The sequence below is a fragment of the Pteropus alecto genome, unplaced genomic scaffold, assembly GCF_000325575.1.
Source record: "Pteropus alecto unplaced genomic scaffold, ASM32557v1 scaffold246, whole genome shotgun sequence".
NCBI classification, from domain to species: Eukaryota; Metazoa; Chordata; class Mammalia; order Chiroptera; family Pteropodidae; genus Pteropus; species Pteropus alecto.
In genome coordinates, this window is record NW_006437742.1 from 1,008,128 (window position 1) to 1,021,966 (window position 13,839).

Consider the following 13,839-nt stretch of genomic DNA (forward strand, 5'->3'; position numbering starts at 1 on the left):
ATGGGAAGCCCCAAGGTGACTGATGTCCTCTAGTCTGAGACACTTTGGTAAGAACCAGTCTTGTGGGACAACTAAGGCAATTTCAGGAAACCCAGCTGCCGTGAGTTTCGTGTTCTTGGAGCCATCGGAACAGGGCACTGGCCTGTCTCTCTCTCTGTCTCTCTCTCTCTCTCTGTCTCTCTCTGTCTCTCTGTCTCTGTCTCTGTCTCTGTCTCTGTCTCTCTTTCTCTCTCTCTCTCTCTCTGTGTGTGTACAGGGTGGATTTTATTATTTCTCAATGATACCAGGTTATGAACAAGAAAGAGAACCCCAATGTGGGAGACCTGGGTTGTGTGTAGTATAAGTTATGGCTCTACCTCTCTGTGTGAGCCCGGGCAAGTCACCTGACCTCTCTGGTCTCTAACGTTCCTTCTAGTTCAGAAATTCCAGGTCATGGGCAGGTGGTATGTTCACAATTAAGAAATTATGAGCACCCACAGAATATTTGAATAATTGGATGGCTTTTCAGTCAGGCACAAAAAGAAAATTTTAAAAGCAATTGAGATTGGCAGGAACTACCTTCACTTAGTGCTCAGACCAGGTTTGCCTCCTCAGCCCCAGAAGTTCCAGGAGGGGACAAGCAGGGCTGCCGACTTCATTAGCGTTATCATAACAAGTTGTATTTCTCAGGCATTTTATACACCATTGAAGCCCTTTCTCATCTATTATTTCACTTTAGGCATCAATTTATCTTATTATCTCAAAGAAACTAGGCCTCGTATGAACAGGTTTCTAGGGAATCTTCATTTCTGGTGAAAGATTACTACAAGTATATTCAGACCACAGATGCAGTAACCCTTAGGAGCAAAAGCCCTAACAGGCTCCTAACAATCCAGCTTAGCTCAATAGGAGAGTGGCAATGGGGGAGGGGTGGCCGAGATACCTGGAAAGAGCACCTGTCACATTCTCACTCATTCAACTGGGAACCTGTCCAGAATGGCCTTGAGGACATATAAGAGGGGACACTTCCTTAGCTTGGTTCCTAGGCTCTGGGCCTAGGAGGGTCTGATCTAGGTGAGACTGAGAGCCTGAGATCAAAGTGTTCACTTATGCCAAACCCTAGGAGACTTTCTGGTTGTCTGGGTTTCTTGAACAGAAAGACCTCCTTTGTCACCTAGTCCATTGACACCTGTTTATTGACACTTGGTTCTTGGCAAAGCCTGGAAATGTTACAGGGTAGGGGTTGAGGGCACCGAGGACACTGGTGGAGGGATCAGGGTGAATTGTTGGGAAAGTGGACCTGAGCAACCTGCCTCCTTGGAATCAGAGCAATTCCGTGTCCCAAAGAGCTGAGTGACCAACAGCAAGCCCTTTCCGTGAGGCTGGGGACTGACAGGGTCCTGTGGTAACAGCCTTATAGTTCCTAGCAGGATGAAGTATTCTTGCATTTTCCTTGGCAACTGAGACCTTAGAGATTGGGGATTCTGAATTTGGTTTAGGTTTAGCCTAGAGTAACGTACTCATTAGCAAAAGTAAGAGACTATTGTTGCTGGTCAAGGGCTTCTCCAATATCTAAGCTGGACTGTCTTCTCCTAAGTGAAAATTTCCTCTTTCTTAATTTATTCCATGGATTTCCATCTTTATACTTAAGCCATCAGTTTTACTTCTGTTCCATTTCATGATTTGATATTTTAAACACCATCATTTTTATTTTTATTCCATTTAATGATTTGATATTTCAAATTCCTGCTTGGGTGTCTTTTTCCTTTAATTTGTCTACTTTCAAGGCCACCTCTTATCCTAGAGAAGAGACTCTCCCCACCCCACCTCCTGCAGCCCATTTCCCTGCTGGAAGGGCTCCTATGTTCTTGGGAGGGAAGGGCAGGACACATTCTTGATTTCTATCTGGTTCGTTTGCTTTGACCTGTCCCTTGTTCCCAGCTTAGCTCTTAGTGTCCTTGGAATGCAAGAGTGTAAGCAATTCGAGGGTAGAGTTGTTTTTTACACTCGTTTTTCCCTGGGTTTCTAGTTATATGGCCATTACTCAATAAAGGGTTTTGTTTGTTTGTTTGTTTTTGTTTGTTTGTTTGGTTTGAACCACTTGTGTAACTCTAATAGCCTGGGAGAAGTCCTGATGGGCGGTTCTATGTCTATACACACCAATCACTGGTAATGGGCATGTGGCATATTGGTATGTAAATAGTGTCTCTAAACTATTGGGAGGTGTGTTTTAAACACCATCCTTTCAATCTTGTGTTAGGTAACTAATAACTGTAATATATTAATAGCTAACATTTATTAAGCATTTACAGTATGCACTAAGCATTATATCTGCATAATCTCATTTAATATTTATACCAATCCAATGAAATGGGGACTATTATCACCCTTTATTTTATAGTGAAGGAAACTGAGGTTTGGGAAAACTAAGTAATTTGCCCGATGCCTCACAATGAAGAGCAGAGTAAAACTCCACCTAAAATCAGTCAGACACTAAATAATTATTTATTAAGAAAGAATAGTCAAGCAGAGGTGAATATTAGCTGAGGAACTAACCAAATGGTTAAAATGACCTTATTAGGTAGGGTGACCAACCATTCCATTGGGAGATATAGGACTTTCAGTGCTCAAACTGGGACAGTCCTAGGGAAAGTGGGGTGGTTAGTCACCCTATTATTAGGAGACTCCACCTTATTGTTTGAATATGCTTCTATAACTGGAAAACTTAGGAGGCAGATAGAATATGCTTGGCAAACAGCTAAAAGTTCCAATTTAAATGCAGGCTATGAAAAAACTGGTGAAGTTGCAATTTGAGGGGGCTTTAATTCTCTGATCAGTAAGGTGTAGCAAGCTGAAATGGGAGCCTTTTCTATATGCTGCTGCTGCTGCTGCTGTTGTAACCTCAAATTTATTTATAAGATTTTTATCCAAAACTTATTAATTAATCGGCTCTATTCTGCCTTCAGCCCTTGAGCATACCTGCCCAGGATGGTCTGAGATATTCTGAATTGGAGTTCTCTTTCAGCTCTAAAAGCCTGAGGAGCCTACCTTTAAGCTTCTGAGCTGGCACCAACTGGTTCCCACACTTACATGCTCAGAAAATAACAATAGCAAAGATTTCTAATTACTTTATGTGTGCTAATTCATTTGACCTTCCCTATTGATTTGAAATATAGTAGTAAGAAGAGAGATTGGGTTTTCAAGAAAAAAAAAAATATTGCATAAAAAATTATTCGTGCTTCTCTAAGTGAGTCTTAGAATTCATAATTTTATAAATGTACATTCCTGGACCTGACTTCTTAGGATGTAGCCACTTACATGGTGTGATCTGAAGGGCAAAACTACTCTCCCACCTGCCTGCTGTAATGCCTAAATTCATACTATTAAGATTCAGTTCTCTGTCTAGGAACCATGTAAAACTCCTCTCCCATAGCACAGTGGTATGTGGACCACACCGTGAGAAACCCTGAATTAAAGATTGCAACTCTTTTTCAGCTAATTTGACATTTGATTTTGATGATGGAGTTCTTTGCTGTTGATTGGTTTTGGGTTTCTGTGTGGTTAAGCCTTGCCTTTCTTTGCCTTTGTGATTTTTGCTTTTGGTATCAAGCTTCGAAAGTCCTTCCCTTGCCCAAGGTAATTTAAAATAACTATTTCCTGAGTGCCTAGTGGTCTGACAAAGAATAGGCACTCTTAGATTAAGGTACATTTCCTATTAAAAATACAAATATGTTTGCAACTTAACATTCATGGTTTGAATACCTCTTGAGAATCTTAATATAAAAGAAACTGTCTTTTTGCTGAGGCACAGATGTGAATTCCGTGTGCTAAGAAGTTTTGCCTGTGAGTGCTCTGCCAGCACATCTACTATATATCTATATCTACAGATATATAAACTATATATATATGCCTATACGTATATATTACATAATGCATATATAGCAGTAAATTTTATATAACACAATTCGTCACTTTAACTATTTTAAGTATATAATTCAGTGGCATTAGGTACATTCACAATGTTGTACAACCATCACCACTATCCATTTCCAGAACTTTGTCATCATCCCAAAGAGAAACTCTGTACTTATTAAACAATAACTCTCCATTCTCCCCTCCCCCCAGCCCTTGGTAATTCCTGTTTTACTTTTTGTCTCTGAATTTGCCTAGTTTAGTTATTTAAGTAAAATCATACAGTATGTGGCCTTTTGTGTCTGGCTTCTTTTACTTAGCATGAATGTTTTCAAAGTTCATCCATGTTGTAGCATATATCAGTATTTCATCTCTTTTTATGACCGAATAATATTCCATTGTATTGATATACCATATTTTGTTTCTCCATTCATTCATCCATGGACATTTGTATTGTTTCTACCTGTTGGCTTTGGTGAAGAATGAACACTGGTATACAGTTATCTTTTTGAGTCCCTTCTTTCAACTCTTTTGGGTCTCTACCTAGGAGGGGAGTTGCCCTGCTTTTCAACCCAATTTTGTGGTCTTCTGCTCATAGTCAGTCCATACAAATATAGTAACTCATGAAATAAGCAAACATCTGTTTCTTTGAGGAGAATGCCCCCTCCCAGAGTCAGCTGCTAGTGCTAGTGATTATAATGAAAAGAAAGCTAGGAAATTTAACAAAATGATGGAAATACAAGTTTTAATGGGGAAATTATGTGCTTTCCAGACACTCATGAATACGAGCCTGGCAAAAGTCTTAGTATGTCTCTCTCATGAATGGCCAGGGTCTACCTTGGTTTACTTCCCAGGGTTTACTTTTTTAAAACACTAACAATTGACATCTTTACTCATCGTTGACTACTTTGTATGGATTTGTTCATCAGAATTTCATTCAAAATGACAGCTCACCTGGAATAGGGTTCTCTGGGAATGGAATGTGGGAAAGCCAAATTTGGAGAAGAGAAGTAGAGAGGAGGCCAGAGTTCACGAAAGGCCTGCTCTAGTATGGGTCTCTGGATAGCATGAGAGATCAAAAAGTCTGAATGGAAGGTTCATGCTGTTAAATAAAGGTGGCAAGACCAGAGCACGAATTTTACCTACTTTTCCAGTTTGCCCAGAGTGGACCCATGTGAGTCCACATCTCAGAAAATAACTCTTTCCAGGGTGACCTTATTTTCCTTCCCTGCCTGAAGAGAAGGTTAAGACTCTTGCTTATATTTGCACTTCCAGATAAATTAACAAGCTCTCAATTCCAGGTAGTGATGGCTCCTTCCCAGAACAGGTCCTGAAGGCCAGGGAGTCTGGGTAAATGGAGATGGAAGTGTCTTGCTAAGGCTGCCAGGGCCTCTGGGTCCCCTGAGTGATGGAGTCCAGCAGAGCACTTGCCCCCACTTTGTGGGCTGGTTGAGAGGAATGAAGTTGGTTGTGGCCATTGCGCTGTTTGCTCATCGCCATTCTACTCCCACCTGAACTTTCTCCTCTTAAGTAAGACGTCCCTCAAGATAACTACAAAGCTGTAATCTGCCACAGCTGGCTGGATTTACATAACAAAATGATTGGTCTCATGCAGTATTGGTCTTGAGCCCCAGAAAAGCCACATGCTGAATGAGACTGAAGCTTGGGCCCATTTGGTGGGGTACTCTGTGTGCTCGGCACATTCAAGGGAGAGCATTCCATGACCACAGGGGTCAAAAAGACATAATTTCCCTTTTAGATGAAGAGAAGAATAATGGCCCAGGACATGTTGTGCTGTCTCAATACTTATAATAATAAAACAGGGTTAGGGCTTCACTGTGGGCCACAGCTTTGGCAGAGCAGGTCCTCCATAGAACCCCATGGGCTAATGAGAACCAAGTGAAGTCCAGAAGTCTAGATCCCAGAATAGAAGCAGGTTAGATAATGAGTCAAGGCAGGGAAAATGGCTTATGGAGGCCATTGTCTACCATGCTGAAATCTAACTTAGCTAAGGAGTCGGAGTGGGAATGAGGTGGGGGTCTGTGAGAATAGAAAGCAAGCTTTTCCAAATGCTAATCCAGGCAGGAGAGAATCTTATCATCAGGCAAAGCAAATTCATTTCTGCCTTCTAGCTGGAAATCCCTGCCTCAAATTAGCTATTGCTCTTTTGGAAACAATGTAAGAGATGTGAGATCACAGCCAGTATGGGAGACTGAATTGGAAGCTTCCAATTTTGCAGACACTAGCCCAAGGGGAAACAAGAGCTGGAAGCCTTTTTGGTCAGTGATGCCCCAAGCACTCTATCAGCCTTCCTCTCCTAGGAACTACTTTCCTCAAATAGGCCCAGCCTGAAATCAGGCCCCTGCCTCTGGACAGAGCCCCACAGGGACCTTCCCCATCCTTCCTCGAAGGAAGAATTTACTCACGAAATAGCCTTGAGTATTTAACCCGCTTCCTCTTGTCTTCTCTTCAGGGGAGATGGAGAGCAGCTGCTCACAGCTGAGCGGTCTGGCCAGGATTCCCACAGAGTTTTCTAGGCCAGTGATTGGCTATGGCCTGAGGAAGAAGGGGGTGAGAAGTGAGAGGAAGGGAAAAATTTCCAGCGGCTCCTTCCTGGTTTACACCCGCCACACACACATACTTCCCATTTAGCCTCACTAGACTGTGCCTAGGCAAGCCTGAGGGCCTTGACCCTTATCTCCTATAAAGATAGGTTACTGAGGCATCAAGCTCCTGTTTGCTCAGTGGCAGGCCTTCCTGGTGCCAGGCATTCAGAAGCCTGCTGGGGGTCTAAGTTGAACTCATCACACTACCGAATGAAAAGCCTGTTCTCTGTAGTGTCAGGCAAGCAGTCTGCTCAGAGGCAGGTACCAAGGTGCAAAAGTGATCCCCTCCAGAACTCCCACACTCGGCAGCAAATGTAAGCAGGCAGGTGAGCTGCTGTGGACTTAGCGTGGTTTACGGCATTTCGTGGGGGGCACGGAAGCTCCTACTATCACCTGATAGTACATTGCTAAAGGGACAGCCTGGTGTATCTGGAGGAGCCCCAGAACAAGTCTCAGAAGTCCCTCCTCCTTTTGTATTTGCTTGTTAGTTCAGGGACTACTCTGTGGACCCCAGGCAGAAGGGTTTACTGGAAACTGGAGGAGCTATTTTAAGGAAGGCCCTAAAAGAGCCAATTCCCAGTCCATTCCCCAAAAGTCTCAAAAGTCCCCAAACTGGCCTGAATTCACAATGATTTTTAGCTCTCTTCCTGGCCTATTCAGTACATTACATTACTATCTTGGTACAACTGAGCCCCAAGTGAAGTCGGGCTGGCTGGACTCTATGACATGTTTTTCCAATAAGCTAATTTGACTATCTACAACATAGAATAGCCCCATCAATCTAATAGTCCATCGGCTCAAAGTTTGTAACTAAACCAATAGGTCCTCTTCTTGTCTTCCCTTGCTTTTACCCAGCCTGTCCCATTGTGTTGCTAGGGGGTAAATGCCTAATAGGCTGAGGGTAGTTGGGGACACTCCTCTCCAGTCAGAGAAGAGGAAGAAACAAGGAAATAAAGTAAAAAAGGTGGCATGGGAATAACCAGCAGACATGGTTGCATCCAAAGCTCAGACACATAAATCCTCAGACAAGTTCAAGGGAACCCCTAAGTCCGTTGGATCATAGCCAGAATCCAGTCAATATTGGGGAACCTGAGGTGGAGGTACAGAATTTCCCTTTCTTGAAACCCCTCCCAGGCTTTCAGCCCCTCATTTCTCCCTATCTTGCCTGCCTTTTCAGTTCATAGTCAGTGGCAATACAAAAAAGAAAGAAAGAAAGAGAGAGAGAGAGAGAAGTTTCATTCTTAGTTACCTACTGTCACCTCTCACTAAATCTCTAGACTGTCAAGGCCATGAAGGCTGGGTCTAGCTCTTCTTCACTCCTGTATCCCCAGCACCTCCCAGCACAATGTAGCAAGTGCTCAAAAAAGATCTCAATGAACTGTGACACAATTTCAAGGGAATCTATTAATAGTCAATTATTGTATAAATAAAAATTAGAGAGTAATCAGTGTCTGAGGTGAGCTTACATAAAGAAATCTTAAAAGTGTAGGCAAGAATTCAGGGCAGAAGTCAGAGAAAGACAAACATCATTATTTTTATCCTGGAACTATAACTATCAAACAAAATCTATTCTTTACTCCTTAACATGTGTGATTATGTGGGGGAAGAAGTTAGAATATTCTATCCTCCTTAGAATATCAGCATCACTACTATTTGAAAATTATTTATTTTGAAAATAATACAAAATATGTACCCTAGGCTGTTTGTAATGTACTAGAGATTAATAAGCCTCTGGGTAAAGAAAAGAAAAGAAAAGAAAAGAAAAGAAAAGAAAAGAAAAAAGAAACGAAAAGAAAAGAATAAGAATAAGAAAAAACGTGCTCAGTTTTAAGCCAACATACGCTGCCTGCCTGGGTGCACAGCAAATGAATGATAGCAGAACCTCTCAGTCTTGTACTGAGTACCTGAGCACTTCAGTGACTCAACCTATCATTTATTGACCTAGGATAGACTATTTATCAAGCACTTATTGTGGATTTATCTCCCTGCTGAGCACGGTAGAGGACATGAGAGGTGGTAGAGGCTAAGACAGAGTTGTGGGGAGCTGAGAGTGTAGCCAGGAGAGTAGAGCACTTGTACCTAAGGCAGATGGGGAACAAAGCAGCCCCACTGGAGCTCTTGCCCCTTGAGGGAAAAGCCTCAAGCTTATGGCACCTTGGGTCTGCAAGTCTGGACCTTGGACAGTGCCAAAGCAAATTAGGAAGGGAGAGTCTCTTAATGGACACAGCTTCCAGCATGGCTTTAAAGAATGGGTCACCTTTGGCATTGTGGGAGGCAGCTACGGGCTTTCTGGTTGGGAGAAGGGAGAGGAAACTTTTCAGCCCAGTGAGGCTCATGGGTATGAAGGGGCTGGCCTAAGGTAGAGACAGTGAGGAAAACTTTCCATTCTTCCTGTGTTGGAATCCAGTCACCTAGCTTCAGGAATGAGAAAAAGGCCCTCTTCTCATTGCCCCTCTCTGACTCAGATCAAGCTGGCTCCTAGCACTCCTTCCTCGGGGACCTGGGATAGCCTTGGATAGAGGTCTTTGGGGCAGGAAATTGCCTCCCTTGATGCCTTGAGAAAGCCCACTGGAACCAGGAAGGCTGAGCTTGGTAGTTCAGTCGAGCCTGAAGGTGTGGCTTCATATTTATATATCTATGGCCTTGGTCTCTACTAAGCCTCTTCTGAGGTGGGTAACCCCAGGGGGTTGTCATGGTACTCCCATGAGACTATGTATACCATTCACCCTATTCTCTCTGGAAAAAAAGGTTTCTGGTGGCCCGGCAGGGTGTCATTTTAGACTTGTTTGTACTCCACCCTGGCTTTCTGGGGCTCTTTCCTACAGGTAGTGTCCTGGGCATCCATGCCCACAACCTTTCAAACCAGTGCTCTGGAGAATTCACTCTTAAGTTCCTGAACAGATTCAGTCAACAACAATATATCTTATATACATTCCATGTGCCAGACTTAGTGTTAGGCACTGGGAATAGAATGGGAAACTCACAAAAGCTTTGGTCGCAGCCATCATAGAATAATCAGTGGAGTGGGGGAGATAGACATTAACCAAATAGTCACACTAATGAGTGTATAATTTCAAACTAAGTGCCAAGAGGGAAAAGGAATAAGCTTCTGTCATGGAGTATAACTAAGGATCAGACAAGGCTTCCTGAGGAAGTGATAACTTGAGCTAAAGAAATGAATCTGTAATGCTGAAATTCTAATCATCAGATCCAGGCCAAAGGAGACATTTTTAGACAGAGGACTTTCAAAGTAACCTCTGAAGTCCTACCATGTAGGTAGGTGCTCACACCCATGAAAATATCATTATGGCCAGCAAGTCCAAAAGGAGAGGACTGTCAGCGTTCTGACAAGAGGAAGAAATGAATTTGAAGCCCATAGGGAAACTAGTACTTAATGTCATCCTTTGCTAAAAATAGTCCATGACAGCATGGAAATGTGTAAAGGCTGGCTCTGGGGACTGGTGATAAAGTGGATATAGCCTGTGGGGAGGAAATTTGTTTTTGTAAATTATTTACTGTAAAGAAAAAAAGAAAGGGGGGGTCATCTGGGTTTTCTTTTCCCTTTGCAGGCTTCCTTCTGAGTTATGAATGCTTCTCATTGTACATAGACAGTGGGGCACAGACCTTCAGGCTGCACTCCTTTCTGGGGCCCAAGGTGTAAATTTTCTGGGCTGCAAATGTCAGATATTTGTCTGAAAAACAGCCTGAATGCAGAAGAGAAGGGAGGCTACTCCTCAGAGAAGGGCAAAGAAATTGATCAAGGGGCTCCAAAGAGCTTTTAGTTGAGAGGTATGGCCCCACTCAGTGTCAAGGCAAGTGACAACTGAGAGCTCAGTATGATCCAAGGGAGTCTAATTGTAAAGGGTCCAGATAAGACTGGCAAGATTTCTTTAGCCAAAGGGAGGTAAACCTGGGACTTCAAGGGGCTTAGGGGCCAGGCTATAGGAAATAAGATGATTGATCTAAGAGGAGTTTAGGAGTAGGGCTCTGGGTGGTGGAGAGAGAAAAGAGAGGTTAGTCTTAAAATATAAGAAAAGTCACAACTTAGAGATGGTGATTAGCTGTTTCCAAACCGCACAAGGAACAAGAGGAAACAGGCCTCTACTGTAGCATGAGGAATTGAGATTAGATAGCCAAAAGCACTTCCTGACTACAAGCATTCAGAGAAGCTAGATGAAATTACCATGAGATGTTATATTAACTTATAAATATGGAGAAGGTGGTGATGGTAGCAGTAAAGAACTGGATAAAAGTGTGAGAGGGCTGGTTATAAGGACCATGGACAGAAAGAGACAGACAGGTGGGGAAAGCCAAGGATTCAGAAGCAGGTGCTTTTAAGGAAAAGGAAAGTGCATGTATGATAGATGAAAGTGTTTTCATGAAAATACTTTCATAATAAAAATGTCTATGAAATTTCCATTGGAGGTCAGTCATTAAAACGAGCCTATACTCTCCCGATACTGGAATGGTGTAGGGGAATGGACTAAGGAGCTGTTAGGGTCCCTTTCCGCATCCTTCAGCTTTCTCATTTCCTGGCCAAATTAGCCTCAATGGGGCACCTATCCTCCACAGTCTAACAATTCTGGGGAGTACGCTTGGGGGCACTGGAGTAAGACTATCCACCCCAGGTACTTGTGGAGGCGGATGATTTCTCCTTCTATGTGCACAGCGAAGATTAGACACAAGGGCTATAGTGTCAACCAACAAACCACGCAGGATCCTGCCGCAGGAAACTTAATCTACTGGTGGAGATGGACATCAAAAAATAATTACACAAATAATTCTATTACTACAATAGATCATAATGAAGGAAATGTGCAGGAAGTTGTAGGAACGCAGGCTAAGGGGACTTCCCCCACACAGAAAAAAGTTACCTTGTTAAAACCTTGGGCACTGCATGTGCCCTCTGTGAGGAATTCTTGCACCAAATCAGCAGCGAAGGAAGGCAAAATGATCCCAGCCACTACTAATGCTGTAAATGTGGATTTTGAAGCTCTTCAGGCTCACTGAGGCCCTTGGATAGAAGCAAACACCCAAGGAAATTTTTTCATTGCCAAAATCAATCAGCCTTGATCTAAGCAGAGTGATTCCCCAAGGCCTATAATGGCCTATCAACTGAAAATCAGGATCAGGAAGATTTTGAAGAGCTCATCATTTGCCAGATAAAGAGGATGAAGGTCAGTCAGTGAAGAGAATAAATAACTAATGCACTGAAAATTTTACTTGAAACTAGCCTCCAGAAGTTACCATGTCTCCAAAACGCTGTGTCTTCAGTCTCCTATTCAAATGTGGGAGGCTTTGCTAGTATAGTATTTGCTGCAATGTGCGTCCAGGGCTGTTGAGTCCTGGGGAGCCAGGATCCTAGAGCAGGATGGAAGGTGCTGGCCCTTGTGGGGAACTGGGATGGGCTTCTCTTCCCTCAAAAGGCCCTGGAGGGGCCACTGAGGAGCAGAGAAGAACATTAGCCACCACATGTTCATGAAGCACAGGAGCTTCTCATCTGATAGACTGCCATTGACAGACTCCGTGACTTGGCTAGTGTCAACTTCTCTGGACCTCAGCTTCTTCATTTAGAAAATGGGAGAAGTGTTGTTGTGAAGGTTAAGTGAGAGGACACTCCTAGGAAACACTTAGTAAAGTGTAGCCTTTGTTATCAGTAGGCAAGTCATATGTGGAATCAGAACAAAACCTTCCCTGACTTCCTTTGCCTCCCTCTGTCACCAGTCCCCTCACTGACCCCTGCCCTTGATCCATCAATCAGACACCCTCTCCGGCTTGGAGCTAACAACTACAACCCAGTCTCACAAGCTCTCTCCCTTGTCAAGGCTTGCTCTCTGAACCTTCTTCATTCACACTGAGGTATGACTGAGAAGGCTTTCCTCCACCTGTGGTGGGGGGCGAGCTGCGGGGAGCTTTGAATTTTTTTACCAGAGATCAAAACCTACAGAAGCACAAGGTCATCCTACTGGCATAGCTAGCAAATGGAGAAAGATTCCAGAGCACGTGGAGCTGGGGACTGCCTCTTCAAGACTCTGAGCTTCCCCACTCCCAAGGTTGGCTGCCCACATCTTCTGCCTCTACATGCATCTTAGATAGAGATACAGAGGCTCAGAACTCATAGGACTTTTGCAGCCATTTGGTCTGACTCCTTGTTGTTACATATGAGGAAACTGAGGCCCAGAGTGCTGTGGGTATCTGCCCAAAAGCAACCAGCCAATTAGTGACCAGCTGAAAAGATAAACCATATCTCCTGATTCTCTGATCCAATGGTCTTCTGACTTCTAGTCTCTAGACAGCTGTGCACATCTTATCCGAGGAGGTACACAATTTCCCCATGCCAGGAGACCAGCTTTGGGTCCACCTGATGCAAAAAACAGTGTTTTTTTTTTTTTTAAATTTGATTTTATTTAATGGAATTGACCAGTGGGTTGAGTGTTGTGGAGCCTCAGCCCTGGAATCCAGCTTCTGCTCAGGATGGGGCTGCATGCCACAGCCACAGTCATGTAAGGGGGACAGAAAGGCCTGCTGTTCGGTTTGGAAAAGAAATCAGTTGCTGAAACATTGGTCTTTTTGAAAGTTCCAACCACAGAGGCTGGCTGGCAGAGCAGGCGTCTGGGCTCCCCCCGAGATCCGGCCCTCCCCTTCAGTCTGAGAGTTAGTTTAGGAAGCTAGCCCAGCCTCGGCAGAAAATCTGGAGGGCAGTGCTCACCCCAGGAGCTCCAGCCTTTCCTCAGAGCCTGGGAGCCCCCATTGTACTCAGAGCCGAGAATTTCCTCCCGCCTCCACAGCAGAGCCAGGCTAGGTAGGCCCGGAAGCTCCGGGAGCACTTTTTCTTCTGAGCCTAGGAAAGAGTTTTTAGTTGTTCCCGCCCTAGTCCAGCAGCTACAGAGAAAGAGCTAGAGAGAGACAGAAGAGAGAGAGAAAGCTAAAGAGAGTTGGGAGAGGGAGAGGAAGAGTAGGAGAGAGAGAGACAGAGAGAGAGAGAGAGAGAGAGAGAGAGAGAGAGAGAGAGAGAGACAGAGAGAGACAGAGAGAGAGAGAGACAGAGAGAGAGAGAGACAGAGAGAAACCAACTCTAGCCAAGCAATCAAGGCTTCCCTGGGCAGTGGTGAGATGAAGGGGGAAAGGCTGGAGGAGCCCCAACTTGTGGAAGAGCCCCAGCTTGGGGAGGACTCTGAACTCGTGGAGGAGGCACAGTTCCTGGAGGAGCTACAGCTCGAGATGGTAGAAAGTGGGTCAGATTTGGATTCAGAAGATCTGGGTTCGAGTCTCGACTTTGCCACCAATCTGATGCTTGAACTTGAGTAAGTAACTCCCTGCCCTTCTGTGGGTTACTTTCCCT

General features: G+C 44.0%; 1 protein-coding gene across 5 annotated transcripts in view; it reads left to right on the top strand.

The window, feature by feature from the left end:
- The window catches only part of TSC22D3 (TSC22 domain family member 3), a 60,979-nt gene that overhangs the window by 2,757 nt on the left and 44,383 nt on the right, over positions 1–13,839 (top strand). The gene's annotated exons all lie outside the window — the stretch shown is intronic.